Source organism: Macaca fascicularis, chromosome 4, assembly GCF_037993035.2.
Source record: "Macaca fascicularis isolate 582-1 chromosome 4, T2T-MFA8v1.1".
NCBI lineage: Eukaryota > Metazoa > Chordata > Mammalia > Primates > Cercopithecidae > Macaca > Macaca fascicularis.
This window is the reverse complement of record NC_088378.1, coordinates 18,702,833-18,720,466: the sequence shown is the minus strand read 5'-3', so window position 1 is coordinate 18,720,466 and position 17,634 is coordinate 18,702,833. Positions and strand designations below refer to the sequence as shown.

Genomic DNA, 17,634 nt, shown 5'->3' with positions numbered 1-17,634 from the left:
ACCCCTGAATGACAATAGAACCGCCAAATAAATTAATGCAAAACAGTCAACCTGCAGACTTTTGCCCCAAAGTACTTTTTAGCTTTCAAATTTATAGTAAACTCTGATGTAGCGACTCCAATAGACAGAACCTCTGGATTCATACCCATGAAGGAGAAGGCATAATTATCTGTTCTTTGAGAGACCACAGTTGGTTTATAGAAATTAGAAAATTCCATAGTCTGTGTACTTCAATTGGTGATTACAAAATAATTAATTATTGATGTTATCAAATATAACATGCTAATTTAAATTTTTCTGGTCATTTATAGCACATGAATATCTGTGATGCAAGACCAGATTTGTTTTCTTACCTTTGTCATCCACTCAAGGGGATCAATAGTCAAAATAATTCAAGAAAAGCAATTGTTCTATTTTATAGTAACTGTGCAAATATCAATATCTATTAAATTTAATGAGATAAACATCTAGCTTAAGTGCCAAGAAGTATTTGGAGTGCCTTTCGTACTCAAAAAGAGCACTTTTATAATCTGTAAGAATGGTATTATTATAGTATCACATTGCTGAAAAACAAAAGATGCTAGCTTTTGCTTTCAAAATAATGTATTTGTCAGTGATTTATGGAGTGTGTAGAAAAACCAAGAGTTACTGATGTAAGACTTACTCACCACTCTGATAGATAAATACCATGCAGCTATAACAGAATGTTTAAATAAGTTATTTTTGAATAAGGGCTTTTATGTTCAATGCAATTCAATGCCTCAGGCTGTAAGCTCCTATAACTTGGCTTGAAGAATGTCTAGTTTCTGTTGAAACAAAAGTATGAGACAAATTGTGTCAAGAGAAACCCTGGTTTATGTGCTGTGCTCCGGTTCACTTTTAGAGGTTTCTTTGTAGCATACAGTGCCTGAGGCTGCAGGTAAGGTGCAGATTCTAGTATTTCTCTGGTCAATTCCAGGCAAACAAATGAAAATGAAATAAAATGGCAGTAGTATTGTCTTATACGCATAGAGAAGCTTGATTCTTCTGTCAGCCTCTTTAACTTTTTCCAACTGTGTTCAGTGTTCTGCCTTTATTATTTATTTATTAAGAGGCAAAGCTTTCCTTTGCACATGTCTACTGGCTCTACGAAAAGTAAATCTCCAGAATAATAGCCAGCTGGAATTTCTGATTTCTAAAGCATTTTATTTTATGTGTTTGCTTCTAAATTTTACCTTGTTGGTGAGATCTTTATGAACATGCAATACTCTTATTTCCTACCCTCTCCCCTGACTTTATCTTCCTCTAAAGCATTTACAACTGTCTAATGTACTGTAAACTGCCAGTTTGCTTTACGGATTGCCTGTCTCTCTCTCACTCCACATTATAATCTCCATGTGGGAAGGACTTTGTGTCTGTTTTGTCCACATTTAAATCCCCAGAGGCTTAAACGGACTAGTATATGAGCTACTAACCTTGGATCAGCATCCTAGCAGCTAGAATTCATGGAATGAATAAGAGAGCAGGAAAGTAGGCTAGAAACACAATAGGTATGTACATGTGCTCTCTATAGAAGGTTTGCTTACTGATTCGGGGAGGATTATTGATCAAAGGAAATTTGATCAAAATAGTCTAGGTTTATTTTTTACTTTAATTCTTCTATGTTTTTCTAAGCCCTTGCTTGTTCTCCCCCTACACTCCGAGTGATTTTCCCCACCCCATTCCTCTATAGAATCCCCATACTTCTACTTTAGAAAGGTAAATAAGGAAAGTCTCCTCTCTTTCCTCTCTTTTAGAATACAAAGTTCCCCATGATCCCAATTACTTCTATTTTGATCCTTCCCGACATCTTATCCCAAACTACCATTCCTTTTGAGCTTATAGTAGATAACTTTTAGGAATCAAGCCATAATTTTAAGCAAATTTATTTTAACCCCTTAACTTCAGGCTCTGTTAGCCTATTTATTTTTCTTAATTCAAACTAACCTTGAATTTTTGAAATATTAGGAGTGTAACACAGTCAAATGAAATTTTCTGGACACTTTTAGCAATCTACCTTTGGGGACAGAACCTAGCATAACCAGCTTATCACAGTTTGCCTAAGAATGTCTTCATTTTAGCCCCAAAAGTCCCACATATGGGAAAACTTCTCAGTCCCAGGCAAACTGAGACAGTTGTTCACCATAAAATTACCTCAACATATGGGCAAAGTTTCCAGCCTGGGAATGTGTCCCTGGGCTCAGGTCTCTTAAGTTGTCCCAGCTCATCTCCTCCTTCTACTTCTGTTTTTTTTTTAAAGCTGCAGAGCTTTGCACAGCAGCTGTCAAGGTAGTGGAAATGCTGGCTCTGATGGTGGGGACGTGGGCAGTAAGTACAGCCCCAGCTCCCCTGGAAATTGGGAATTTTGACTACCTACCTTGGATGCTTACTTGGGATAATTCACTCAAATTGACAATGCAACCTAAACCATAAGGTAATGAGCCTCTGAAAATCAACACATATTTATGTGTCATCCTATAATAAATAAGCAAATTTTATTGAAAATACATTCTAATTTATAAGAAATGATATGCTGTTCTGCAAAGAATAATTTGATACTTGATATTTGAAGGCCACAGCAAAGCTATTTGCTTGTTTTTCAGTTTACATCACAGATGGGTGAATAGTTTTATTCATTGAGAAGGTACCATAACGCTGTAAGGGAAGAATCAGCTATACTATAGCACCAGTCAGGAGAGATTCACTGTAGTATGGAACTAAGCTCCAAGCTTCTGACTCTGCTATTCTGCTATGTTTTATCTATATTATGAAAAGAGCACTATTTTAGAACGTAGAAGTCCTGGTTCCATCCTAGCTCTGTTGTTTATTAGATATGAGAATTTGGACAATGACAAAACATTTCAAAGGTAACCAGTAAACAAAGAGCAATAAGAACTAACCTGCACAGTTTACATGACTTGTTGAATCAATGAGATAATGACCTTGAAAAGTTTTCTCACACATATAAAATAGTCTATTTGGTAACAATAGTAGTTCTTCCTATCAAATTTAATGATGGGGCGTTAATCTATTGATAGAAAAAATGAATTATAGCAACCAAAGATATTAGTGTGGCAGATGCCTTGAATTCATAGCACTTTATGTTAGCAAAAGCATAAACTATGGCATCATAAAACTTAGAACCACTAAATAAAGTAGTCATCGGTGGTTGAAGCACTGAAAAGTGGGCGTGTGGAAACCTGTAAAGTAGGAAGCAGGTTAAATAATTTGTTCAAGGCTGTACAGAATTATCTTTATAAAAATCTGAGTACTTGCTTATTTGCAGTAAAAATGTAAAATATCTTTCCAAACTGAATGTAGAAGAGCCAGCCCTGAACCTGGTAGTTAAAAATTTAACCCTGGGTTCTTTTCCTTGAATCATAATAGAAAATATTCTGTCATGGGAGCTCAGAGATCTGCAAGTAGCAGCCTGCTTGTCCTTGGGAAAATCACACAACCTGTCTGGGAAAGTGTCCTCATTTGGAAAAAAAGAAGATGAGTGTTAGTTTGTATTTTTTAAACTATTAGGTGAAGCAGAATAAATTAGAAAAAAAAAATAGACCAGTCCAATACACAAGGAACTTAGATGTCACCACGCCATGGCTACAACTAAAGAGCTGAACAGACTGGAAACCAAGTCCTCCTCTAAGATCTATCAGAGAAGGAAGATCACAGGGCAAATTACTGCCCCAGAAATTGGAGTGACAGATAGATACAGAGATTCACAACTTATTGGGGCAGAAACTCCTAAGCATAAACCACTGTAGGAATCAATGCTAAGGCAGAAAAACTTGAACTAGAGGCTCAATGTGCACAAGTTTGAGGGATAAAAACTCCAGGAAAACCCAGTCATAGGGAGACCCTCACACTTTTGTAAGTTTTGTCTCCAGGGCCTCTACCAGGTCTTCACAGTAAATATTTGAGGAAAGTCCCCTCATGCTTCCAGCAATGTGAGGGGGAAATAATCCGTTTTGAAATACATCAAAGCATACTATTCTTCTTAACATGGCCTGTCTGCAGAAGAAACTATTTTATCAGCTTCACTATCAGGGTAAAGAAATGTCCAACTTCTAAGCAGCTGTAACCTTCCTCCCGGAGGAAGGGAAAACCTAGCTCCAGCCCCTTCTATCCTTCCACTTGAAGGAAAGGATATAAACAACTCCAGCCCCCTCCAACCATCTAAAAAGGGACAAATTGAGAAGCACTGGGGAAATTCAAAGTCCACGGGCAAAGACTCACCAAAAGACCTAATTATAGGACTATAGGATGCTTCCTCTTCCCACTGAAATTTAACTATTACATTAAGGGCCTGTTTACTGCCCTTTGTTTTACCCAGTATATCATGCCTACTCAACAACAAATTATAAGGTATATTAAAAGGCAAAAAAGTACAGTTTGAAGAGATTAAATAAACATCTAATCAGGGTCAGATACAGCAGGAATATTGGAATTATCAGACAAGGAATTTGTAATAACTATGATTGATATGCTACAGACTTTAACAGAGAATGTAGTCTCTGCAAGAGCAAATAGGTAATGGAAGCAGAGAGTAGACAGGTGAATATTCTAAGAAAGAATAAAAAAGAAATGCTTAATAAAAAAGAATATTCTTAAAAATTCTTAGAATATTCTAAGAAAAAAAAAGACACTGTAACATAGATGAAGAATGCTTTTGATGCTCTCAGTAGATTGAACAAAGCAGAGAAAAGAATCTCTGAGCTTGAGGATATGACAATAGAAACTTCCAAAACTGAAAAGCAAAGAGAAAAAATACTTCCAAAAAAAAAAACACAGAGTATCCAAGAACTGCCAAACAACTATAAATGGTGTGACATACATGAAATAGACACCAGAATAAGGATAAAGAGAAAAGGAAACAGAAGCAATATTTAAAGCACAAATGAATGAGAATTTATTCAAATTAACATCAAACATGAAACCACAGATCCAGGAAGCTTGGAGAACAGCAAGTTGGATAAATACCAAGAAACAAACAAACAAAAATAATCCTACACTTAAGTATATCATATTCAAACTTCATAAAATTAATGATAAAGAAAAAATGGAAAGAAGCTGGGCGTGAAGAAGGGGAGCCTTATCTATAGAGGAGCAAAGATAAGAATTACATCATAATTCTCAGAAACCATGCAAGCAAGAAAAGAGACGAGTGAAATATGTAAAGATTTGAGAAAAAAAAAAATCCCACTGAACTGGGATTCTGTATCCTGCAAAATTTTATTCAAAAGTAAAGGAGAAATAAATACTTCTCAGATAAAGGAAAAACAGAGGGAATTTATTGCCAGTAGACCTGCCTTTAAAGTTTTAAAACAAGTTCAGAGGGAAGTAAAATGGTATCGGTCAGAAACTTGTAAGTACATAAAGGAATAGCATCAGAGAATTAATAAACAAAGATAAAATAAAAATTGTTCTTTTTCTCATTCTTAATTGATCTTGAAGACATTTTGTCAAAAATAATAGTAAAAGTGTATTTGTTTATGTGTGCTTATATATATAGATGTGACTATATAATTATGTATAATTATGTATCAGTGAAACGAATAACAGCAATGATACATGGGACAGAAGGAAGGAATTAGAAATATATTGTTATTGTAAGATACCTTGCATGACCCATTAGGTAGTATAATGTTGTTTTAAAATGGACTGGGATTAGTCATAACTATATTTTGCAAACCCTAGGGCAACCACTAATAAAGCAAAAAATATATATGTATATGTGTATATATATGTATATATGTGTGTGTGTGTATATATATATGCTAAATTAAAGCCATAAAAGATAGAAAAAGTGTAGAAGACAAAAATAGGAATAAAGAACAAGAGGAATAAATAGAAAATGATAACAAATATTGTGGATATTCATCCACTCATTTCAATAATCTTAAATGTCAAATGGAAAGTTATAGTGTTAAAAGCATATATTAGAAAAGAAGAAAGATAAAATAACCAGTGTTCTAAGTTTCGACCTTAGGATACCACAAAAGGAAAAGCCTGTTAAATACAAAGTAAGCGGAAAAAAGAGAAAAAGTAAAAATTAGAAGGAAAACTAAGAGAATTGAAAACAGGAAACCAACAGAGAAAACAAAACCAAAAGCTGACCTTTTGTGAACATCAATAGAATTAATAAGTCTTTGGTCAGGCTAACTAAAAAAAAAAGTGAGAAGACACCAATTACTAACATTAAAAGTGAAAGAAGGAATAGCTCCTCAGATCTCATGGACATTAAAAGATAGTAAAGGATTAAGAACATCTTTATGCCCACAAATTTGATAACCTATATGAAAAGTCACACAGGAAGAAATAGACAGTTTGAATAAACCTCGTTGAATCAATATTGAATAACCTTCAAAAACAGAATGCAACAGGCCCAGCTGGCTTCACTGGTGAATTCTACCAAGCATTAAAGAAATAAATTATACAAATTCTCTAGTCTCTTTCAGAAGACAGAAACAGTGACTTCTTCCTAATTAGTTATATGAGGCTAGCATTACCGTAAAGCCCAAACCAAAGACATTACAAAACACACAAACAAAATAGCTACAGACATATACCTCTGTTAGACATAGATGCAAAAATTCTCGACAAAATAGTAGCAAATCAAATCTGACAATATATAAAGAAAATTTTATACCATGACCAGATGGGATATGCAAGGCTGGTTCAACCTTAGGAAACCAGTTAATGTAATTCATCACACCAACAGGCTAAAGAAAAAAATCACATGATTCTACCAATAGATGCAGAAAAAGCATTTGACAAAATCCCACACTTATTAATACTAAGAACTGTCAGCAAACTAGAAATAGAGGGGAACTTCCTTAATTTGTTTAAAAATGCCTACCATAAAACCCTACAATTAACATCATACTTAGTGATAAGAAAATAAGAACTTTTCTGCTACGATCAAGAGCAAGGCAAGGATGTTTCTTCTCACTGTTCATTTTCACCATTATTTAGGAAGTTCTAGCTAATGCAATAAAACAAGAAAATGAAATAAAAGATATACAGATTGGGAAGGAAGAAATGAAACTGTCTTTTTTCAAAGATGACATGATTATCTATGTTGAAAATTTAAAAGAATAAACAAAAAGATTCCTGAAACTATTAAGTGATTAGAGTAAGGTTGTGGGATAGAAGGTTAAATACAAAAAACAATCACCTTTTGATATATCAGCAGTGTATAATTAAGAACACATTACCATTTACTTTTGAAAATGAAATATTTAGATATAATCTAACAAAATATGTATAAGATCTATATAAGAAAAACTATAAAACTGATAAAAGATATCAAAGAAATACTAAACAAATGGAGAGACAAATAGGAAGATTCAATATTGTCAAGATGTCAACTCCTCCAATTTGATCTATATATTCAACTCAATCCCATTGTTGGAGGAGGGGCATTGTAGGAAGTGATTGGATCACGGAGGTGGACTTCCCCCTTGCTGTTCTCATAATAGTGAATGAATTCTCATGAGATCATGAGATTTGGTTGTTTATAAAAGTGTATAGCACTTCCCCCTTCACTCTCTCTTTGTCCTGCTTCAACCATGTAGAATGTGTCTGCTTTCCTCTTCAGTCTTGCTTTCTGTATGTCCTGCAGAACCATGAGCCAATTAAACCCCTTTTCTTTATAAATTATTCAGTCTCAGGTAGTTCTTTATAGCACTCCAAGAATGTACCAATACATATGGTAAAGACCTTTGAGATATAATACCAAAGGCAGAGTTGGTGAAAGACAGAATTGATAAGCTGGACTTTGTTAAAATTAAAAACTTCTGCTCTATGAAAGATAATGTCAAGTGAATGAGAAGATAGGCCACAGACTGGGGGAGAATGTTTGCAACAGAAATATCTGATAAAGGACTGTTGTCCCAAATATACAAAGAACTCTTGAAATTCAAAAACAGCAAAGTGAACAATTCAATTTAAAAATGGAAAAAAGACCTGAGCAGACACCTCACCAAAGAAGATACACAGATTGCAAATAAGTATATGAAAATATGTTCAGTATCATATGTTATTAGGAAATTCCATGTTACAACAGCAATAAGATACTACTAGACATCTATTAGAATGACAAAAATTCTAAATGTTGACACCACCAAATTCTGGTAAGGATATAGAGCAACAGGAACTCTGATTCATTCATCACAGGAATACAAAATGGTGTCGCTACTTTGGAAGATACTTCGACAGTTTCTTACAAAACTAAAGATATTTTTTCCTTATGATCGAGCAATTGTGCTCCTTAGTATTTACCCGAATAAACTGAAAACTTATGTCCACACGAAACCCTGCACATAGATATTTGTAGCATCTTTCTTCATAATTGCCAGTTCCTAGAGGCAACCAAGATGTCCTTTGTAGGTGAGTGGATAAACTGTAGTACTTCTAGAAAATGGAATATTATTTAATGCTAAAAAGAAACGAGCCATCAAGTCACAAGAAGACATGGAGGAAACTTAAATGCATTTTACTAAGAAAAAGAAGTCAATCAAAAAATATTGCATTCTGTGTGATTTCTACTATATAACATTCCAGCAAAGGCAAAAACTGAAGTAAATATACTAGTGCTTGTCAGGAGTTAGTGGTGAAAGAGGGATGCATAGGCAGAGCACTGAGGATTTTTAGGCTAATGAAACTATTCTGTGCAATACTACAATGGTGGATTCATGTCATTTATATGTTTACTAAAACCTATAGAATGTACAACACCAAGAGCGAACGCTAATGGAAACTGTGGACTTTGTGTGATAATGATATGTCAATGTGAGTTCATCAGTTGTAAGAAATGTGCCACTCATCAGTTGTAAGAAATGTGCAGAATGTTGATAGTGGGAGAGGTCATGCCTGTGTGAAGGGAGGGAGTATGTAGAAACTCTCTATTCTTTCTGTTCAATTTTTCTGGAACCTAAAACTGTTATAAAATTAAACTTTACTAATTACAAAATAGGTAAGAGTACATAGCATATAGTAACTATAATTATCTTTCTTGAAATGTTCAGTACTATATGTGTATGTTTACATGTACATATTGGGTCACAAGGTAAAATGTACTTCTTACATTTCATAGTCATGGTTCCTAGTCAAAGCCACTTTCTTTTCCCTTCCCTTTCCCTTCCCTGATCCTTCCCTTTCCCTTCTTTTCCCTTTCTTTTTTCTTTCTTTTTTAGGTGTCTTCTAAGATTCTTCCTAACTCTTCTTCTCCATTGATTTTATTAAACCTTATCTGGTTTTAGAATTTAAAAAGCATCACCTAGCATAAAAAGCATTTCCATACTTTGTCTATTAGCTTAAAACATTTCCATAAGCTCTTGATACATATTCTATTTCCTTATTTTTTTCTTTTTCATTCTTAACTCCCCACCCCCACCCATCCCTGCTCATAAAAACTTCAAAATTCTGTGATTTTATATGATCACCATGTTATACTAATACTTCTTTTCTGATCACAGATTAATTGTAATATTTTTTACTTGAATGTAGATTAACTTGCATGTATTATACTCTAAATATAATATTTTAAAAGTTAACATATTTGATGTCATCTTTATTGTGTTTAACGAATGGCCAGCAACAGCTCTAGAGTGGCTGTTTTTGGAGATTTTAATGTCCTTTTTAATGAAAGATGTCCTGGAAGGAATAAATAGACAAAGAAAAATAAAAATGATTTGAAGAACTAAACAGTCATCACAAGTTGGATCAGCAAAATGAAATCCTCTCCCACACTCACACATATGTTCAAACTGAGATAAACATGCTCATGCTTCAGTTACACGCAAAACTTTCTTTAGAGACAAGTAGCAGGGAGCACTGAAGCTGAAAGCAGTGTGACAACATGGTGGCACACAATGGTGAGAAACAACTCAACCCTGTAATGAATTTATATCATTAAAGTCCCATCAATATCACTTAGCTGGATGGCTCTGACAGGATGGGAATATTACCTAGAGATAAATTTCCTACTTCAAAGGTTATAGTACTGTTTTCATAGGTACTTTAGAATAAATTATAAAAATGTGAAAAATATGCAAGCCATTCTGTATAACCTGAGAATAAGTTGGCAGAGCATAAATTGTATGCTTGATGTTGTCTATGGTGAATACAATGCATTGCATCTTTCTCCCCTCTAAATGGAAATGCAGGGGTTCAATTCCCAAAATCGGATTGAGAAAATAATGTACATTTAGAATCATTGTATAAAAAATCCTAGGACTTTTTATTTGTACTACATAATGATTAATACCTACAAAGTATACAAAATTTTCTCAAACTAAGTCCATTGTTAGAGAAAACAGAAAGGAAGGAGAAATGGATTTTTTTAGCCAATTGCTTAGGAAACACTTGATTAAATGGATATAGAATAAAAAAAATAATAAGAAAAATTTTCCTCTGTGACTGTACCAGTATGGCAAAAGGAAAATTATAGAATAGTGGACATCATGAAAAGAATTATATGCGAAGCCATACAAATTTCCCTTAGGCTCAAAATATAGTTTCTCTCACCCTACCAAAGATTGTCAAGTGAGTTATCTGAAAGACTATTGTGAACTCCCCCAACTGAGAAATACCACATCATTTAATCCTTCCTGTCCAAGATATATTATTACATGACTTTTATTGTATAATTAAAGCATGGATACATCACTTACAATGATTTCTAATCCTCAATCTATGCACCCATTGCACTCTCTTTTTTCTTTGAAATTCTGAGTAGATTCCAACTAATGAAATGATGATAACTGCACACTACTTTGTGATATGAGACAGGCTTTGGACTTAAAAACTACCTTCAATTTGAACTTAAATTAATGTGGAAAATAAATCAAACTTTTACATTCTTTATTCAGATTAAATCTATAAAAACAATGACTCTGTTGGCTATTTCTGACTTTTAAATTAAATTTACACTTTGAAAAAATGTAGCTTAAACATGCTTCAGGCATATGTGTGAATAACATGGTGATATTTTCTTCATCACTTGAAAAAATGAGAAAATGTTTAAAAAGGGAGGAGTTACTTGAAGAAGAGGTTTGTGTTTATTCTTAACTTTGCCTCAGGGACACTATCTTCATTGTACTATTTCTCAGTTTTAAAAAATGCTTTTGAATTATCTCATTGTGAGACTCAAGAGATCAGTTGAAGGTAAGCTGATGGAATTCAAATACCATATTCTGTATAGGTAGAAAAAGTTCAGAACTCAGATTCTGTAGTTTATATTCCAGATATTGTAACTCTATTATTTGTTAATTCATTCAACAAATATTTTTGAGTGTCTAAAAGACACCAAATATTGTGTCAGGCAACATGGTAGGCACTAGGAGCATAATAATTAATAGACAGCTATGATTCCTGGAAGAAAAAATTGAAAAAGCAAACATTCCTAAACAATTAGAAAAGATGAATGCAATAAACAAACAGGATTATGTAAAAGAAGTTAACAAGAGAGAACAAGACAGGCGGAAAAATCAAAGAGCTTCCTGGAGGACATGTCATTCAGGCTGAGATATCATGGATGAAGCAGGCAAGAAAAGACTAGGGGTAGAGCTTTACCAGAATGGGAGACTGGCTTATATACAGTCTTGAGCCAGGAGACAGCTTGCAATGTTTTAAGAACTGAAAAAAAAAATAAAAAATAAAAAAAAAAAGGCATACAAAGCTGGAGCAAAGGTATTTTCACAAATGGTAAGCAAAGGAAAGGAGGATATCAGATGATAATAGAGATGTCAGTCAAGGCCAGCTCATAGTATTTTCCATTAAGCCCTAGTAGCAAGTTGATATTTTATTCTAAAGGGACTGGAAACCATTGATGAATTTTGAAGAAAAAATATTAAAGTTGACGACCTACTAGCTATAATTATTTCTCTGCTTAATAAATAGCTGTTGCAAATTAATACCAGTAAACAAATGGACATTTAACTGAGGGCCAAAAGCAAATGGGATGCTACAGTAAAAATATAGAAAGTTATACTAAAAAGAAACAACTTAGCATTGTGTTTTCCATAGAAAATGTAAAAGGCTATCTGAAAAGAATAGTTCAAACATGTTCCAAAATTAGGCTTGCTTTTCTACCACCATCCTACTCTTATCTCCTTCTAGGCAATAAAACATATTATAAATGTGTGAATAATGAAGCAAAGATAGTGACTACTACATAACCACAGTTATGACCACTGCAGATATTTGCATAGTGTTCTATGGATCTGACTCTCTACTAGAGGATTATAGGTTTTGTAATAATAAATAGCCAACGGTCCTTGCCTTTTTTTCTTACAGTTGAGAAAACTAAAGTTCAGTGAACCAAAGCCACTTCACCTTGTCTAAATTCACCCCAGAGTCAGAGGCAGTGTGAGACTGTAACCCAGGTCTTCAACTAAATAGCCTTCAAACTATGAATTATTTAATGGTTTAGACTAAAAGGCAATTTGTAGCTTAGTTTGGTGTATGCCTACTTTTTGTTTGCTTGTATGTTTGGTTTAAGTTTCTTCTTTCAAGTGGCTTTTCTATATGCATGTATGTATGGTGTGATACATTGGGGATGGGGTAAACTTGTCACGTGTCCATATTTTTCTTGTGACTATTACACAAGTAGCTAAAAATAGATAAGATTTATTGAGCTTCTACTAAGTGTCAGGAGATGGCAAGGCCATCCATTAGATTTCTCAAGTCAAACATCTGCGAGTTATCTTTAATAGCGCTCTCATTTACACTGAATATCTAAACAAGTACCAAGTCCTGTGAATTCTACCAATAATACTAAACATATCTCCAGTCCACTTACTTCTCAACATTGTCATTGCTGCCACCCTACATCAAGCCTTCCAACTTTTGGCCTAAATCACTATAGTAACGGAGCTTCCCACATCTTCTCTTAGCTCCCATCACTCTCAGCACAGCAGTCAAATTAATCTTAAAATATTTCTCTTCTTGACACTTCAATGGCCACCCTATCTTAAGAAAAGGATAAATCCTTCACATGATCTACAAGATTCTGCAGAGTCTCTAGGAATCTCCTTTTCTGCAATTCTTCCCTTTGCTTTTTGTGTTGTAGTCATTCTGTTTTTGTTTATTTGTTTCCTATTTTACTTTATTTTCTCCATGCGCCAGCTTGGAGGTCCAGACTTCTGTTCTTCTCCATTGCAATTTCCTTTCTCTGGAATGCTCAACCCATCTATCTTTCATTATTGAAATTCTTATTCTAAGACAGTCATCTTATATATCACTTCCGAAGAGTGAACTTTGTTAGTTCACAAGTTACTTATATATTTCTCCATTCTAGCAGATATTACAATGGTAAATCAAACATTTCTTTATTTATAAATTTGTTTATATGATCATATGCTATCTCCTCTTCTACTTTGAAAGCCTCAGGTGGGTAGAGAACCTATTGCTAGGTTTACAACTATATTTTCAGGACAGAGCACAGAGGCAAGCTTACATTAGCATTCAATAATTATTTCTTGAATAAGTGAAAAGAATGTTGCTATGCTCATTTTTTTTCAACTTTAATTTTAGATTCAGGGGATACATGTGCAGGTTTCTTACCTGGGTATATTGCTTGACACTGAGGTTTGGGGCACAAATGATCCCATCACCCATGTACTGAGCATAGTACCCAACAATAGTTTTCATTCCTTTTTATGGCTTCATAGTATTCCATGGCGTATATGTACCACATTTTCTTTATCCAATCCACCACTGATGGGCACTTAGGTTGATTCTATATCTTTGCTGTTATGAACAGTACTGTGATGAACTTGAGAGTGCACATGTCTTTTTGATAGAATAGTTGGGTGTTTTTTTGGACTAGCCTCGTTTTTAAGAGCGTTTGCATATGTAGGAAAACTCACCTTAAAGAGGTCCAGTCTGCCTAAATCAGCAAGTTCTCCTTATAACCTAAATGAAAACGTTAGTGTAGCTAAGGATATCACAAGTCAATAACAGTACATTCCTCAGTCCTGATTGCCCAAGCACTGAGCTAAAGCAGCTGGTAGTGCCCTTCAAGAGGAGTAGGAAACTTAACCAGAGATCACCAGAACATCCCTTTTTACTAGAAACAACCTCCTTCTGTTATAGTTTTGCACTGATATTATCCTTGTGCCCAAGATTTGTAATCTATTTAACTCACTCTATTTGTTCAAAGAGCTAACTTCTGAAGTTGATTAATACCTCTTATAGGTGTACCTTTGAAAAGAATGAACTGGTCACTAATATGGAAGTTTTCCCACAACAGGTATGTTCCTTATTAATTCACATCTTGGATGTCTGGTTTTGTTAACAAAATATCCTAATGAGTTTAATGTGGATTCACATCTTAGACATGAATGCACAATTGAGTATAAAACTTAAAATGTATTTTCTCTCTGTGAGGTTGATAACCAAAACATGCACCATGGTAAGTGGTCAATGTAATGATTATCACTCACTTAGATAACTGGAAATCAGCTTGCTAAACTGTCTCCTGATACTGATTTTCTGTCTCATTTTTTAAAAAATTCTACACTTGGAAATTTAAAAATATTTTTCTTTAGTAATGATTTTTCAAAGTCAAAAGCAAACATGCAATAATAAATTATTTAACAAAAACAGATCAAAATATATGATACAGCAAGAGCTGTACATAGAGAAAAGACCACTTGAAGGCAATGTATTTCCTTATTATTAAATAAGAGAAAATACACATTTCAAAAGCAAACAAAATGAAGTTAGAAAAAAATATGGAAGAATATGGAAGAAAGAAAATGATGAAATTATAAAGTGGGAAATCTCTAAAAATGATAAAACCCAGGCATACTTTTCTGAATTAAAAAAAAATGAAATGATAAATTGTGTTATGGCTTAAATTGTGTCTGCTTCCCCCCTGCAGATTTTTTATATTGATGTCCTATTTCCCAGGACCTCAGAATGTGACCTTATTTGAAAATAGGGTTGTGGCAGATGTAATTAGTTAAGTTGAAGTCACACTGGAGTAGGGTGGGCTCTAATTCAATTTGGCTGGTGTGCTTATACAAAGTGAAAATTTGGATACAGATACATATATAGAAAAACTCTATAGGAACATGAATATGGCCATCTCCAAACCAAGGAGAGAGGTATGGAACAAATCCTTCCTTCACAGCCGTCAGAAGGAGTCAGCACTTTCCCTTCAGATTATTTCCCTACAAAACTGTGAGACAATATATTTATGTTGCTTAAACCACCTAGTTTGTGGTATCTATGTTATGGCACCCCTAGCAAATCAATACAAATTGAATCAAGAAAAATGAGAGAAAAAACACAAATAAGCAAAATTAGACTAAGGGGGGAAAAGTAAATATAGGTTTTATACAGTACACACTATATTTCTGTGTTAATAAATTTGGTAATTAAAAATTGGCTACTTCTGTAAAAATATTTAGAAATAGGCAAAATTAAAAGACAAATAGTTACTACATATCTTTAAAAAAATCAAAATACTTCCTGTTTAAGAGGCTTCAGAGCCAGATTGTTTTAACTATAAATTGCATTAAACTCTCAAGAAGCAGGTAATTCCATTTACAAAAATATCAGCTGCCAATCAAGGAATTACTAGGTTTATTACATAACACTGATACTAAAATCAGACTGTTAATATATTTATTAATTACTCTTATAAATATGCATGTAAAACTTAACCTTCACAAAAAACATGTAGAATTTATATGGGAAAAATCTCTATAAATTTTTTGAACGATATAGGAGAATTGTATTAGTCCGTTTTCACACTACTGATAAAGACATACCCGAGACTGGGAGGAAAAAGAGGTTTAATTGGACTTACGTTTCCACATGGCTGGGGAGGCTTCAGAATCATGGCAGGGGGTGAAAAGAACTTCTTATATCATGGCAGCAAGAGAAAATGAGGAAGAAGCAAAAGCAGAAACCCCTGATAAGCCCATCAGATCTCACGAGACTTATTCACTGTCATGAGAACAGCACGGGAAAGACCTGACCTCATGATTCAGTTACCTCCTCCTAGGTCCTTCCCACAACATATGGGAATTCTGAGAGATACAATTCAAGTTGAGATTTGAATGGGGACACGGCCAAACCATATCATTCCACCCCTGGCCCCTCCAAATCTCATGTCCTCACATTTCAAAACCAATCATGCCTTCCCAACAATCCCCCAAAGTTTTAATTTGTTTCAGCATTAACTCAAAAGTCCACAGTCCAAAGTCTCATCTGAGACAAGGCAAATCCCTTCCGCCTATGAGCCTGTAAAATCAAAAGCAAGTCAGTTACTTTCCAGATACAATGGAGGTACAGGCATTGCATAAATACAGTCATTATAAATGGGAAAAGATGGCCAAAATAAAGGGGTTACAGGGTGTATGCAAGTCCGAAATCCAGAGGGCTGTCAAATTTTAAACTCTAAAATGATCTCCTTTGACTCCAGGTCTCAGATCCAGGTAACGCTGATGCAAGAAGTGTGTTCCCATGGTCTTGGGCAGCTCCGCCCCTGTGGCTTCACAGGGTACAGGCTCCCTCTCAGCTGCTTTCACCAGCTGGTGTTGAGTGTCTGTGACTTTTCCAGGTGCAGGGTGCAAGCCATCAGTGGATCTACCATCCTGGAGTCTGGAGGACAGTGGCCCTCTTCTCACATCTCCACTAGGCAGTGCCCTAGTAGGGACTCTGTGTGGGGGCTCCCATCCCACATTTCCCTTCCACACTGCCCTAGCAGATGTTCTCCATGAGGGCCCTGCCCCTGCAACAAACTTTTGCTTGGGCATCCAGGTATTTCTGTACATCTTCTGAAATCTAGGCAGAGGTTCCCAAACCTCAGTTCTTGATTTCTGTGTACCTACAGGCCCAACACCACATGGAAGCTGCCAAGGCTTGAGGTTTGCACCCTCTGAAGCCATGGCCTGAGCTCTATATTGGCTCATTTCAGCCGCTGCTGGAGCAGCTGAGATGTAGGGCACCAAGTCCCTAGGTTGCACACAGCACAGGGACCCTGGGCCTAGCCCAAGAAACCACTATTTCCTCCTGGGCCTTTGGGCTTGTGATGGGAGGTACTGCCATGAAGGTCTCTGACATTGCCTGCAGATATTTTCGCCATGGTTTTGGGGAGTAACATTAAGCTCCTTGCTACTTATGCAAATTTCTGCCACTGGCTTGAATTTCTCCTCAAAAAAAATGGGTTTTTCTTTTCCACTGCATCATCAGGCTGCAAATTTTCTGAAATTTTATGCTCTGTTTCCCTTTTAAAACAGTATATTTTTAACAGTAGCCAAGACACCACTTGAATGCTTTTCTGCTTGGAAATTTCTTCCACTAGATACACTAAAGCATCTTTCTCATGTTCAAAGTTCCACAAATCTCTGGGGCAAGGGCAAAAATGCCACTAGTCTCTTTGCTAAAACATAACAAGGGTGAGACTCCATCTCAAAAAAAAAAAAGTCACCTTTGTTCTAGTTCCCAACAAGTTCCTTGTCTCCATCTGAGAACACCTCAGCCTGGACCTTATTGTTCATATTATTATCAGCATTTTTGTAAAGCCATTCAACAAATCTCTAGGAAGTTCCAAAGTTTCCCACATTTTCCTGCCTTCCTCTGAGCCCTCCAACT

General features: G+C 35.1%; 1 long non-coding RNA gene across 1 annotated transcript in view; it reads right to left on the bottom strand.

The window, feature by feature from the left end:
- The window catches only part of LOC135970392 (uncharacterized), a 95,004-nt gene extending 78,810 nt beyond the window's left edge, over positions 1-16,194 (bottom strand). Inside the window, exon 1 of the long non-coding RNA XR_010586068.2 lies at positions 15,845-16,194. This is a non-coding gene — a long non-coding RNA (uncharacterized lncRNA). The remainder of the gene's footprint in view (positions 1-15,844) is intronic.
- Between the last annotated feature and the right edge of the window lie 1,440 nt (positions 16,195-17,634).